This window comes from Lactuca sativa, chromosome 9, assembly GCF_002870075.4.
Source record: "Lactuca sativa cultivar Salinas chromosome 9, Lsat_Salinas_v11, whole genome shotgun sequence".
Taxonomy (NCBI): domain Eukaryota; kingdom Viridiplantae; phylum Streptophyta; class Magnoliopsida; order Asterales; family Asteraceae; genus Lactuca; species Lactuca sativa.
This window is the reverse complement of record NC_056631.2, coordinates 193,049,641-193,062,338: the sequence shown is the minus strand read 5'-3', so window position 1 is coordinate 193,062,338 and position 12,698 is coordinate 193,049,641. Positions and strand designations below refer to the sequence as shown.

The window sequence follows — 12,698 nt, the reverse complement described above, 5'->3', positions numbered from 1 at the left end:
ATGATGTTCAGAACACATGACCTAATCAACCAAGTAGTAAAGATCGCGATGGACATAAGCATCAACAACCTCAAACACCTCATTAATGATTGTCTCACGTAAGATGTCGTGAGAAAAACCTAAATAAATTATTCATAAATACTTAATGAGTACAAAAACAAAAAAAGACTTATTTTGCAACAAAAAAATATTAAGGACTAAATGCGTACAAATTTATTAAAGACTAAATGTGTACAAAGTGAGAAATATATTACCCTATTAAGTTATTTTTACTGGCTAACATCGAGTAGCCGGTCGTAATGACTGAATGTGTACAGTTTAACAAGTTGAAGGGTAAACATAGACGAAAAAAACTCAGTGACCAAATGTATCCAAATCGAAAAATATATTACCCTTTTAAGTCATTATCCCTCACAGAATTCACCCTTGCAAATGTTTTGATCTAAAGCAGTGCAATTTCTGGTCTTTCAAATTTGTCATATCAACATTTATAATCATCTCTAACTACCATATCAACAAATACTTTATACATTTAACTAATATATCTACTATTTAAAACTAGTATTTATTTAATAACTAAGTGTGAAACCCGTGTATTACACGGGTTGATTTAAAAAAAGATTAAACATTAAAGTGTAATATAAAATATTTTTTAATGTAAAATTCTAAAATAAAGAAGATACATATTTATTGCAATTTAATTTCATATATATCATTTTTAATACTTTACATATATAAGTATATGAGTATATGACTTTAATTTTAAAAATTGTAACAAACCAAAAATTGACAAATGCATAATATTTATTTCAAAAATACCACAAAATGACAAGTGTCAAAACTCATGAGAGATTGACATGTGACAAAAAAACCTTCATTTATTAAGGAGGATAACTTAACACACACACACACACACACACACACACACATATATATATATATATATATATATATATAGATTTATACTATTGTTGTTTTATTTTAATTTATTTACTTAATTTATAGTGTGAAATTTAGTTAAAGATATTAATTAAACTTTAAACTATATACATACATACATACATACATACATACATACATACATACATACATACATACATACATACATACATATATATATATATATATATATATATATATATATATATATATATATATATATATATATATATACACACAGTAGCCGTTACCCGCGCAAAGCGGCGGACGACAAATAGTTTGTTTCGACAATTAATTTGTTTTCGATGGAGAATGATTATTTTCAATTCAATCGTTAGTTTGTTTTAGGAAACATGTCATATTAAAAATAAAGAAAATTAATGAAATGACCAAATTATAGGGTGTTGAATATTTATTTGGATGAAAAAAGATTTGGTCAAAACCTTGGAAGAGAAGATTTATAGGAGTTTGTTTAAATTTAAATATTATTTTATTAGTCATTAGTTGTACAATTAGCTTAATGATTTGGACGTCTTAAAAAATATTATTATTTTATTCAATCTATTTTTAGAAATAGTGAAATTTGTTTTATTAGATATATATATATATATATATATATATATATATATATATATACACACACACACACTACATACGTCCCCAAATTATTGTCTATAGACAAAAAACACACAGATTATGGAAATAGTAATTACAAGTAAGTTTATTAAATAAAATGACTGTTGTACCATTTTGTTGCATTTTATTCCATGATAGTTTAATTAATAATGAAGGGTATTTTGGTAATATTTTTTATAAGATATAGATTAGATATGTAATATATAGACTTTGTTAATAAAAATATATTAAAAAGAATAATAAGTAATAAAAAAGTTATTATTAATATGTTAAAGTTAATGAATAAAAAGTTGAGATTAGTAAATATGTTTCTAAGTTTTATTTCAAACGACTATCATTTCCTTTGGTTCTCCATTAATTTAGGCGTAATTTGATCCCCACCAATTCCTAATAACCACTCAGCAAATAATTTGCTAGTCCATCCACGTTTCTTCAAATTACATGCATGTATTCATTATTTATAACACAAATCTCTTATCAATCAAACACAACAGCTTTTTTCGTTTTCCATTTCTACATCAGCAACCATGAATTGCTCCACAAATGTGTTGATCTTGATCTCTTTCTTCTTTTTATCATTCACCTCAAACTTAAATCTCGTTGATGCTGGTGATACAACCTCAATTATATTGAATTCATGAAATTTTGAACAATTGGTTATGAAAAGTAAAGATGTTTGGTTTCTCTTGTTCGGAGCACCCTGGTAATAATTTATTCCACATATACTTATTCTTTTTTACTTTATCATATTCAATTTTAAACTTTTATATATATATATATATATATATATATATATATATATATATATATATATATATATATATATATATATATATATATATATATATATATATATATATATTCTTTCAGGTGTCCATATGTTAAACAACTTAAACCGGAGTGGGACAAGGCTTCAAAGGCTTTGTAAGGAAAGGTCAAGTTTGGTGAACTTGACTATGACGTGGAAAATGTATTCTTCATTATTTTTATAATTTAAACTAATATTATTTTATATAATTGTTTACTAATCGCTTATAATTTTTCAGGATATACAAGCAAGGTTTGGAGTAACTGGTTCCCGACTGTTTTTGCATTTGGTCCAGATAAATGTGCAGCTCCCAATGGAGTAACTGAAAGAACTGTAGACACACTTGAAAAGGCTGGCCTGGCTTACCATGACAAAGCACAAGGGTGTAAAATGGAGTTTTGAATTGAGGATTGCATTCGAATAAGATTTGTTTGACTTGTTATCGATATGAAACAATAATGACACCTTTAACCTTGGTATAAAAAGCTAATAAAGAGTAATTTTAATTTTGATCCGAGAAACCAAAGCCGAAGCTCCTGCATGTGATCCTCGCGGCCCGAATTGTGTGGTAAACCTTTCCAGAAAGAACCCGCTTGTCGTAGAAGGGGGTAAAGAAGATATGGAGGCGGAAAGGGAAAAAGAAGATGACACCCCCGAGATAATTATAGTTGGTCACAGCAAGATGTCACGTTGACAAGAATGTTGTTTTCCTCCATTGTATGTACTATAATTGTTATGGTTTTGTTTTTTCTTTTGTGTTAGGCTTATATATTTGCATCTATGTACAATTTCGATATCTTAGCTTTGTGTTGCTTGTTTGATTTGATATAGTTGGGTTTAATGACAACCTAAAAACCTGTGTATGAGAAAAAAAAATGTCAATAAAGGTGTTTATAAGGGGACGATTTCTGTTGCGAAATTATGTTTACAAAAGACGGTGTGACGTAATGATGATATAATACAAAAATCTTGCGGGCTATAAAAAGTCCAAATTTATACTAGTAATCTTATGCCACATGTGTGTCTATATATATATATATATATATATATATATATATATATATATATATATATATATATATATATATATATATATATATATATATTATGAAGCAACTCTTTTTCAGCTCAAGAAAACTTAATAAGTTTGTTGGTTATTTTGTTTCGGTTTATCCTTCAATCAAGGCTCTATCTCTCGTAATTTCGCCTTTTGCTTTTGAAAACATAAAGGATTCAAAACTCCTTTTGCTTTTGAAAACATAAAGGATTCAAAACAAAAAAATACACAAATCCATTAATTAAACCCTCTAAGAGAAGGATTTACACTACAAGAAATTAGAGTTTTACCGACGATAGCCGTCTCAGCTAAAAGTTTCGTTTGTCGCCGCAAACAGTGTTAGTTGCGACACGTCGTCACTAAAATGTCGCTGCTGATGCTTTGTTGCTGATAATCTAAATGTCACCGCTAAAGGTCTGTCGCCGCAAATAACCGGGCGTCGCCGCTAAAGTCTTGTCGCCGCTAATAACAAACTGTTGCCACTAAAGGCGTCGCCGGTATTGGTAATTTTTTTTCACTTTAAAATTGAAAAAAACTATATAAAAAGTATAAAAACTGTTATGATATTAATTAAGCTAATCCCACATCCTTCCATTCCAAAATATTAATCCAACATCCTATTAAAATACTTATCCAATTTAAGATAATACAAAATATCGAAAATACTAATCTAAAATACTTACACAAACAAAAGATACAAAAATCCTACAACTAGCTACTCGTCATCATCGCTCTCATCGTCTCCTCCGGTTTCATTTCATTGTGGCAACGAATGAAACCAATCTTCAAGTGTAGCACTACATTCCAGATGTTTTAACATTGTTTGATGCACGACTGTGGCATTCCTGAAAGCGGGGAAAACAATATCCCAACCAGATACGTTCAAAGGGATGTTCATCCACATATACCTCCCAATGTCACGGGTAAATCAATTACCACGGGTTCCCGACAGAGGATATGTGAGATCTCTGTCGAAATCCAAATGCACGGGCTTTCGCTTGTTCGCCCATATCAACTTTGATAGTTGAATGTTTTTTGGTAGGCCTCTTCTTTTTTTAGGAATCCCAACTAAAAAATATAATTAAAAATATAAGTCACGATAACTTATAATAATTGGATAAAAATAGATAATAAATATATCATAATGAGACTTACCATCTTGTTCGTGTTGTCCACGATCAAAGCCTACTGGAGGTGGTGGATCCCCGACTCCATTACCTCCATGTCCTAGGCCATAACATCCTCCATCACATAGAAGAGTATCGTCCAACCAAACTCCATATGTAGCCTGTAAAATTACGATGTGAATAAAAGTTACACATATTGCATATACAAAAATAATACACTTTCTATTATAGCACCCTACTTTGTTGTTGTTTTTTTTTCATCTGTAACATTATGTTTCCAAATGGCAAACAAATACACAAACTACATATGTAATTTTCTTTACATACAAGTACACATATAAAAAATAATACTTTCCATTTTAGCATCCTACGTTGTTTTTGTTTTTTTCATTTTTTTCATTAAAGCATTCTAGTTTCCAAATTGTATACAATACATACATATATATACACATACAAATACACATATTACATATACATATATACAAATACACTTTCCTTTATAGCATTATACTTTCGAAACTGCATACAAATACACAAGTTAGGTGATCATACATATACATACACTTATACATATAAACTTGTACATAATATATATATATATATATATATATATATATAAACATAAATAATTTTTCTATTTTCACCATATATATACATGCATTTATACATACATTACATATACATACATCATACATACTTACAAAAACACATAAAAATACATATGTTGTAAAGGAACCTGGTTGTGTAATCTGGAGAAGGAGGCAAAAACCAACTGTGGTCGCCGATTTTACTTCCTCGTCGCCGGTGTTATGATTCTTCGTCGCCGGTGATGTGAGTCCTTGACAGAATTGACAGAATGGTGGCAGGGTCGGTGGTCTTGTGGCAGGAATGACGACTAGACGCGATCGATGGTTGTAGGAACTCTAGTCGGCTGGGTGGTTTCACAGAACACACGATACACAGAAAGGAATAGAATGGAAGCTAAGGGGGGTGGGGGTGTTATCTGTAAAGGCCTTTAGCGGCGACGTGTAGGCATTAACGGCGACACGTATGTATTAGCGACGACAACCAGAAGGGAAAAGCCATCGCCTTGTCTTATTCCGTTACAACCCTACGATTGAAAACAAATCGAACTGATGCGGCTCGTTTGACGCAGATCGCTATTATGTGATTATTAGCGGCGACGCATGGTATTAGCGTCGACATGTAACGCGTCAATTACATGTCGCCGCTAATGCCATGTGTCGCCGCTAACGCCCCCATTTCTTGTAGTGGTAACCATAAAATGAAAATAACATGGCCTTGCAAATATATGTTGAATGCCCGCAATGCAAAAAAGAAATTCTTTTTTCAACATAGTCTATGCATTGGATCCCTGCTTCCATACTTCAAAAATAATATTTTGTACGTATTTCGAAGGGTAAAACACTTAGATGGTGTTTTTTTAGAAGTGATAAAATGTATTTAGTCTTTTTCCATGTCTGAAGATGTGGACAAAAAATATTTTTCTATACCATCATACAAGAAGTCTTTATACAAAAGATTGTTTGTTTTTAATGCTTTTTTCAAATGATCAAAGTTTACCAATATATATGAAGCCTTTTTTTAAAAAATAAAACAAAATTTGTTTTTATTTTTGTAGCCATTAATTTCCATCATGGGAGTTGCACCCGAGGGTTGTCATTTTTGTCATTTTATCAAAAAGGGTATATTTGTCAAGACACCAAAACGAAACCAAAAAACCAAAAATGATACTACAACCAAGGCACCAGAAGTAGCAGTAGACACCTGTACCACAAAATAGAACAAAGAGCAAAAAGGTCGATGTTTGACATGAGTCTTGAAAACACCAGCAAAGTAATAAGAAAGGGCATGTAATTAAGATAACATGTGATCAACCCACTCAAATCTCAAGGCAATTAACCAACAACATGAAAGATAAACAGCAAAGTAAAATAGTACTTAACAAAAAAAGTATACAACACAGTGAGTTTGGAATTAATGGTTTCGATGTTGGTATCAAGAAGACGCAAGTGCTTCTGAAGAGAGAACACAATAGTAGACAGGTTAAGCTTAAAGATGAGAGAAAGGTATAAAAAATTACTAGCCCTGTACTAATTAATGCTTGTTTATGGCTTTATGCGCCTTGTGTGGGATGGTAAATCATAAATCTTGTTTTACAATATCCTAGCTTGCCTTGAAAAAATGAATCAGTAAAATTTTCATGTACAAATGTAGCTGATGAAAAGGAAAAACCCCAAATACAATAATAAGAAATTCCTTAATCTTAATTAAATTACCGACACATTAACAAACAACAATACCCCTGATGTCCAGATTTGGTGCCAAAGGGATTTCAAACAAGAAAAAGGAAAATTACTTGTTCCAACAGGAAAAAACTAATACTTTTCTGGTCTAAGAGCAGTAAACAACAAGAAAATTACATCTTAAACAAAGCATAATCAATTATAACCGGTAGAAAACAAAACAAAAGCAAACAGATAAAAAGAAAGTTATTTGAGAAATCAACAACATTGAGGTTTTTAATTGACAAAATGGTAGATGAGATTTCACCATTAATGGAGTTTAAATTAATAATACAAGTTGAGAGGGAGATAAGAAAATAGAAACGAGAGAGGAGAACAAAGAGCGACGGAACAGATTGTATTTGATGAGCCGGCGACGGCAGCGACGGAGGCAGAGCAAGAAGCGTCGAAAGCGGATCAAGATCCAACGTCCACCAGAGATTTGGCCGGTGTGGAGAGATCGTCGGTGTGGGAGGATGCAATCATGAAAGGGAAAAGTGAATGGAGGTGATGAATGTATTATGTAATTAGAAGCTGTACTTTTAGGTCTTTTTGGAAAAGAGATGAAAAAGTATGTTCGAGTTCTTTTGTCTTCCACAAAACAAATGGTCTTTTTTGTAAACATCTATCCACCCGTAGATATAAGCGCCCAAAAAGTCTTTTTTCCCAAAAAACAAACGAGCCCTTACTTAATAACTCTTGCTCGATAATGATGTCAACAAGCAACTCTATAATAGTAAGAATATCTCCAACCATTCTCATCATCCAATAGGTTTCCATGCTGCCTGGCCAAACTTCTCTTTTGTCCACATAATTCACCCTTGCAAATGTTTTGGCATTAGACCATCTAAATCTAAAGCAGTGTAATTTCTGGTCTTTCAAACTTTGTCATATCAACATTTACAACCAACTTTCAAAACTGGTCTCCACTACCACATCAGCAAATATATACTTTTAACTAATATCTCTACTATATATATATATATATATATATATATATATATATATATATATATATATATATATATATATATATATATATATATATATAATTATATTTATGTATTTATTTTTATTGATTTGTACTAATGTTATTTTATTTCAATTTATTTACTTAATTTATAGTGTGAAATTTTGTTCAATATATTAATTAAACTTTAAACTATATATATATATATATATATATATATATATATATATATATATATATATATATATATATGTATATATGAGAAGTTGCCAGTTGCATCTACCCTAATAAATAAGAATGATTTTGCCACATGTCTTTCTCTCATTCAATTTGCCACATGTCATTTTCTCATAATTTAAAGATATATATTTATTTTCCACTTGGCATTTATTTCATTTTCCATATCTTTCTCTCCTTCAATTTGCCACATGTCATTTTCTCATAAGTTAAAGATATATATTTATTTTCCACTTGACATTTATTTCATTTTCCATTTCTAATATATTATCAATTAGTTTCCATAAATTAAACCTACCATAATGATATTAATTTCAAATTTTAAATTTTAAATTTTAAATTTTAAATTTAAATTTCAATTTCAAATAAATTTACAGTTTAAACCTTTGTTTTTAACATTTTGTTATAATTAACTTGTTTAGTATACGGGTCTGATAACTAAACAATAATTTTAATTAATTTATTTTTTGCATTTTTTTCTCATAATTTTTATTTATTTCAAATTTCGAATTCAAATAAACTTTTCATTTAATCGTTTCTATTTAACATTTTGTTTTAATCAACCCGTATAATATACGGGTTTCTCAACTAGTTAAGAATGTACACAAATATATAGAAGGTTGCACAATGTCGTTTTTGATCGATGGCAAACTGACGTGGACACTATTATGGGCGATGAACGCCGCCCCCTATTTTTTTTTTTTGCCAAAGGTGGAAGTTCAATGATGTGTTTCTCCTCTTTTGATGTCTAAAACCCTCATTTATCCGTCCTATTTCTATCTTCTTTTGCCAACATCAACCCCTACTACCCGAATCTTCATAGGAGAAACATTAAACTTTTAAGTGGAATGTATGTGGCATGGGCAGGGGCGGCTCAACCGGTGTGAGGGCCCTAAGCAAACTAAAAATTTGGGGGCCTTTGGATTAAATAGTACAAATCAAGAAACAGTAAATTGAAAGTAATACCTCCGGCTTACACACCGTCTCAAATGGAAAAATCAAATTTTTAAACAAACCCAAACAATTCACACTTGAGCAGCCCTTGGAGTGGATGACAAACATGAAAAACTTTAAAGTCACTGAAACATTTAGAAATATATACACAAATTATTGAAACATTTAGAAATCTATAAACAAATTCTTTAATTTCAAACTGGTGTATCTATATTCATATATGTGCAGAGATCTCAAATTCTTAAATTCTTAAATCAGAATTTCTTCAACCAAAATATTAAAATATTATTATTTTCTTGATACAACCATTAGTCAATCATCTATATTTGATGCAATGATGTTCTATTATACTCCTAATGACAACGTATTTGAAACACAAAAACTAAAAAGATAAAATTTTATTGTTCTTACTTCTTACGATCGACAATCTTGAATCGTCAAATCTCAATCGAGAATTAGAGAATGGACCGAGAAGGAAGAATCGAGAAGTTATTGGTTGGGTTTCAGACTTTCATCCTTTCACTTAATCAGTTTTGAAGAGTCGAGATTGGAGGGACAAGAGCAAAAGACAAGAAGGAAGAACACTGAAATTGAATCGTCGCTACTCGTTTGATTGTGGCGTCCGTGTGTACTGCGTAACAAAGTAACAATCTATACTAGAAATTGGGGGCCCCTTAGAATTGGGGCCCTAAGCCCTTGCTTAGTTTAAGATAAGGTAGAGCCGGCCCTGGGCATGGGTAAAAAAACTACCGACATTGTGGAACCTAATATGTAATTATGTTTGTTATTTCAAAAGGCCTCTCCAATAAATGTTTGCAAGTCTTGTTGGATTTGAAGGGGAAAATTGGCGTGGCTTGCAATAGTATCCAACTGACACTTTAAAAGAAGCTTGAAAGAACCGATGTATGTGGTTTTATATGTTAGACGTGGGTGGTTTTATATGTTAAAAGCAAGGTTGTAAAAAACGTTTGACGTTAGATAGTCGGTGGACTAGGGTTATGGGATTAATCGGCTAGGCGGAGATTAAGCGGGGACCATTAATTGCTAATTTGTTGAATTTTAAAAAATAAAATATGACTAATATCATATCAAAGTTCATAAATACCACTTATATCGTAACAAAATGGGTTAATATGATTAAAGCAACACTAATCATACCTCAAAAAGTTTCTATTGCTATAGAACTTTTTCAAAGTGTTAAAATTTCATTGTTTTATACTGTTTCACTCATTATGTATGCAGGGATTAATCACTAGGCGCCATCTAGTCGGTCAAGTAACGCCTGGGTATTAATCGGAGATTAATCGGGACCTAGTCGGGATTTTTACAACAGTGAAAGATAACTATTCATCTAGAACCATATAATATAATTTGCATAATATTTTTTTATAAGATATATGTCACATATATTGATGGATTTGTAATATATACACTTTGTTAATAAAAATACATTCATAAGAGTAATAAGTAATAAAAAAGTTTTTATTAATATGTTAAACTTAATGAATAAAAAGTTCAGTTACTCCATTAATGTAGGCATAATTTGACCCCATCATTTGCTAATAAGGACTCAGCACATAGTTTGCTACTCCATCCACGTTTCTTCAAATTACATGCATGGTTCATTATTTATAGCACACATCTCTTATCAATCAAACACAAGAATACGTTTTTTCGTTTTCCATTCCTCTGTCAGGAACCATGAATCGTTTGTCAAATGTGTTGATCTTTATTTCTTTCTTCTTTTTATCATTCACCGGAAATTTAAATCTCGTTGACGCTGGTGATACAGCCTCAGTTATATTGAATTCAGGAAATTTTGAACAATTGGTTATGCAAAGTAAAGATGTTTGGTTTGTCTTGTTCGGAGCACCCTGGTAATAATTTATTCCACATATACTTATTCTTTTTTACCTTATCATATTCAATTTTAAACCTTTATATATATATATATATATATATATATATATATATATATATATATATATATATATATATATATATATATATATATATATATATATATATATATATGTTTTCTTTCAGGTGTCCATATGTTAAACAACTTAAACCTGAGTGGGACAAGGCTTCAAAGGCTTTGGAAGGAAAGGTCAAGTTTGGTGAACTTGACTGTGATGTGGAAAATGTATTCTTCATTATTTTTTATAATTTAAACTAATATTATTTTATATAATTGTTTACTAATTGATTATAAGTTTTCAGGATATACAAGCAAGGTTTGGAGTAACTGGGTTCCCGACTGTTTTTGCATTTGGTCCAGATAAATGTGCACCTCCCACCGGACTAACCGAAAGAACTGCAGACGCACTTGAAAAGGCTGGCCTGTCTTACTATGACAAAGCACAGGGGTGTAAAATGGAGTTTTGAGTCGAGGATTGTATTCGAATAAGATTTGTTTGACTTGTTATCGATATGAAACAATAAAGGCACCTTTAACCTAGGTGTAAAAAGCTAATAAAGAATAATTTTAATTTTTATCCGAGAAACCAAAGCCGAAGCTCCTACATGTGATCCTCGGGACCCGAATTGTGTGGTAAACCCCTCCAGAAAGAACCCGCTTGTCATAGAAGGGGGTAAAGAAGATAAGGAGGCGAAAAAGGAAAAAGAAGATGACACCCCCGAGATAATATAGTTGGTTACAGGAAGATGTCACGTTGACAAGAATGTTGTATTCCTCCATTGTATGTACTATAATTAATAAGTTTTTTTTTTCTTCGCGTTATGCTTATATATTTTGATCTATGTACAATTATGATATTTAGCTTTGTGTGGCTTGTTTGATCGGATATAGTTGGTTTTACAGAGAATCTAAATGAACATTGTATGAGCAAAGAAATGTCAATAAAGGTGTAAGGGGACGATTTGTGTGGTGAAATTATCTTTACAAAAGATGGTGAGACTTAATGATGATATAATACAAAAATCTTGCGGGCTATAAAAAGTCCAATACTGTTAATCTTACGACACATGTCTTATTATTATTATTATTATTATTATTATTATTATTATTATTATTATTATTAAGCAGCTCTTTTTCCGCTCAAGAAAACTTAATAAGTTCATCGGTTATTCTCTTTTGGTTTATCCTTCGATCAAGGCTCTATCTCCCATAATTCGCCTCTTGCTTTTGAAAACATAAAAGATTCAAAATTAAAAATGCATAAATCCATTGATTAAATCCTCTAAGAGAACGATCTAAACCTAAAATAAAAATAACATGGCTTCGCAAAAGGTATTATATATGTTACATGATAGCAAAGAAAAAAAAAAGAAAAAAAGAGAATTATTTTTAATTTCCAAATAGCCTATGCGTTGGATTCCTGCTTCCATAATTCATAAATAATATTTTGGACATCTTTCAAAGAGTAAAACACTTACTTAATTACTCTTGGTCGATAATGACTCAACAAATAATTTGCTAGTCCATCCACGTTTCTTCAAATTACATGCATGCTTCATTATTTATAACACGAATCTCTCAATCAAGCACAACAACAACTTTTTTTGTTTTCCATTTCTACATCAGCAACCATGAATCGCTCCACAAATGTGTTGATCTTTATTTCCTTCTTCTTTTTATCATTCACCGTAAATTTAAATCTCGTTGACACTGGTGATACAGCCTCAGTTATACTGAATTCAG

At 30.8% G+C, this 12,698-nt stretch overlaps 1 long non-coding RNA gene across 1 annotated transcript; it reads left to right on the top strand.

Moving 5' to 3' along the window:
- The first annotated feature begins 2,119 nt into the window (after positions 1 to 2,119).
- LOC128128733 (uncharacterized) lies at positions 2,120 to 3,273 on the top strand. The gene is made up of 3 exons (XR_008226742.1): positions 2,120 to 2,278; positions 2,446 to 2,545; positions 2,622 to 3,273. It is a non-coding gene; the product is annotated as an uncharacterized LOC128128733 (long non-coding RNA).
- The last annotated feature ends 9,425 nt before the right edge of the window (positions 3,274 to 12,698 follow it).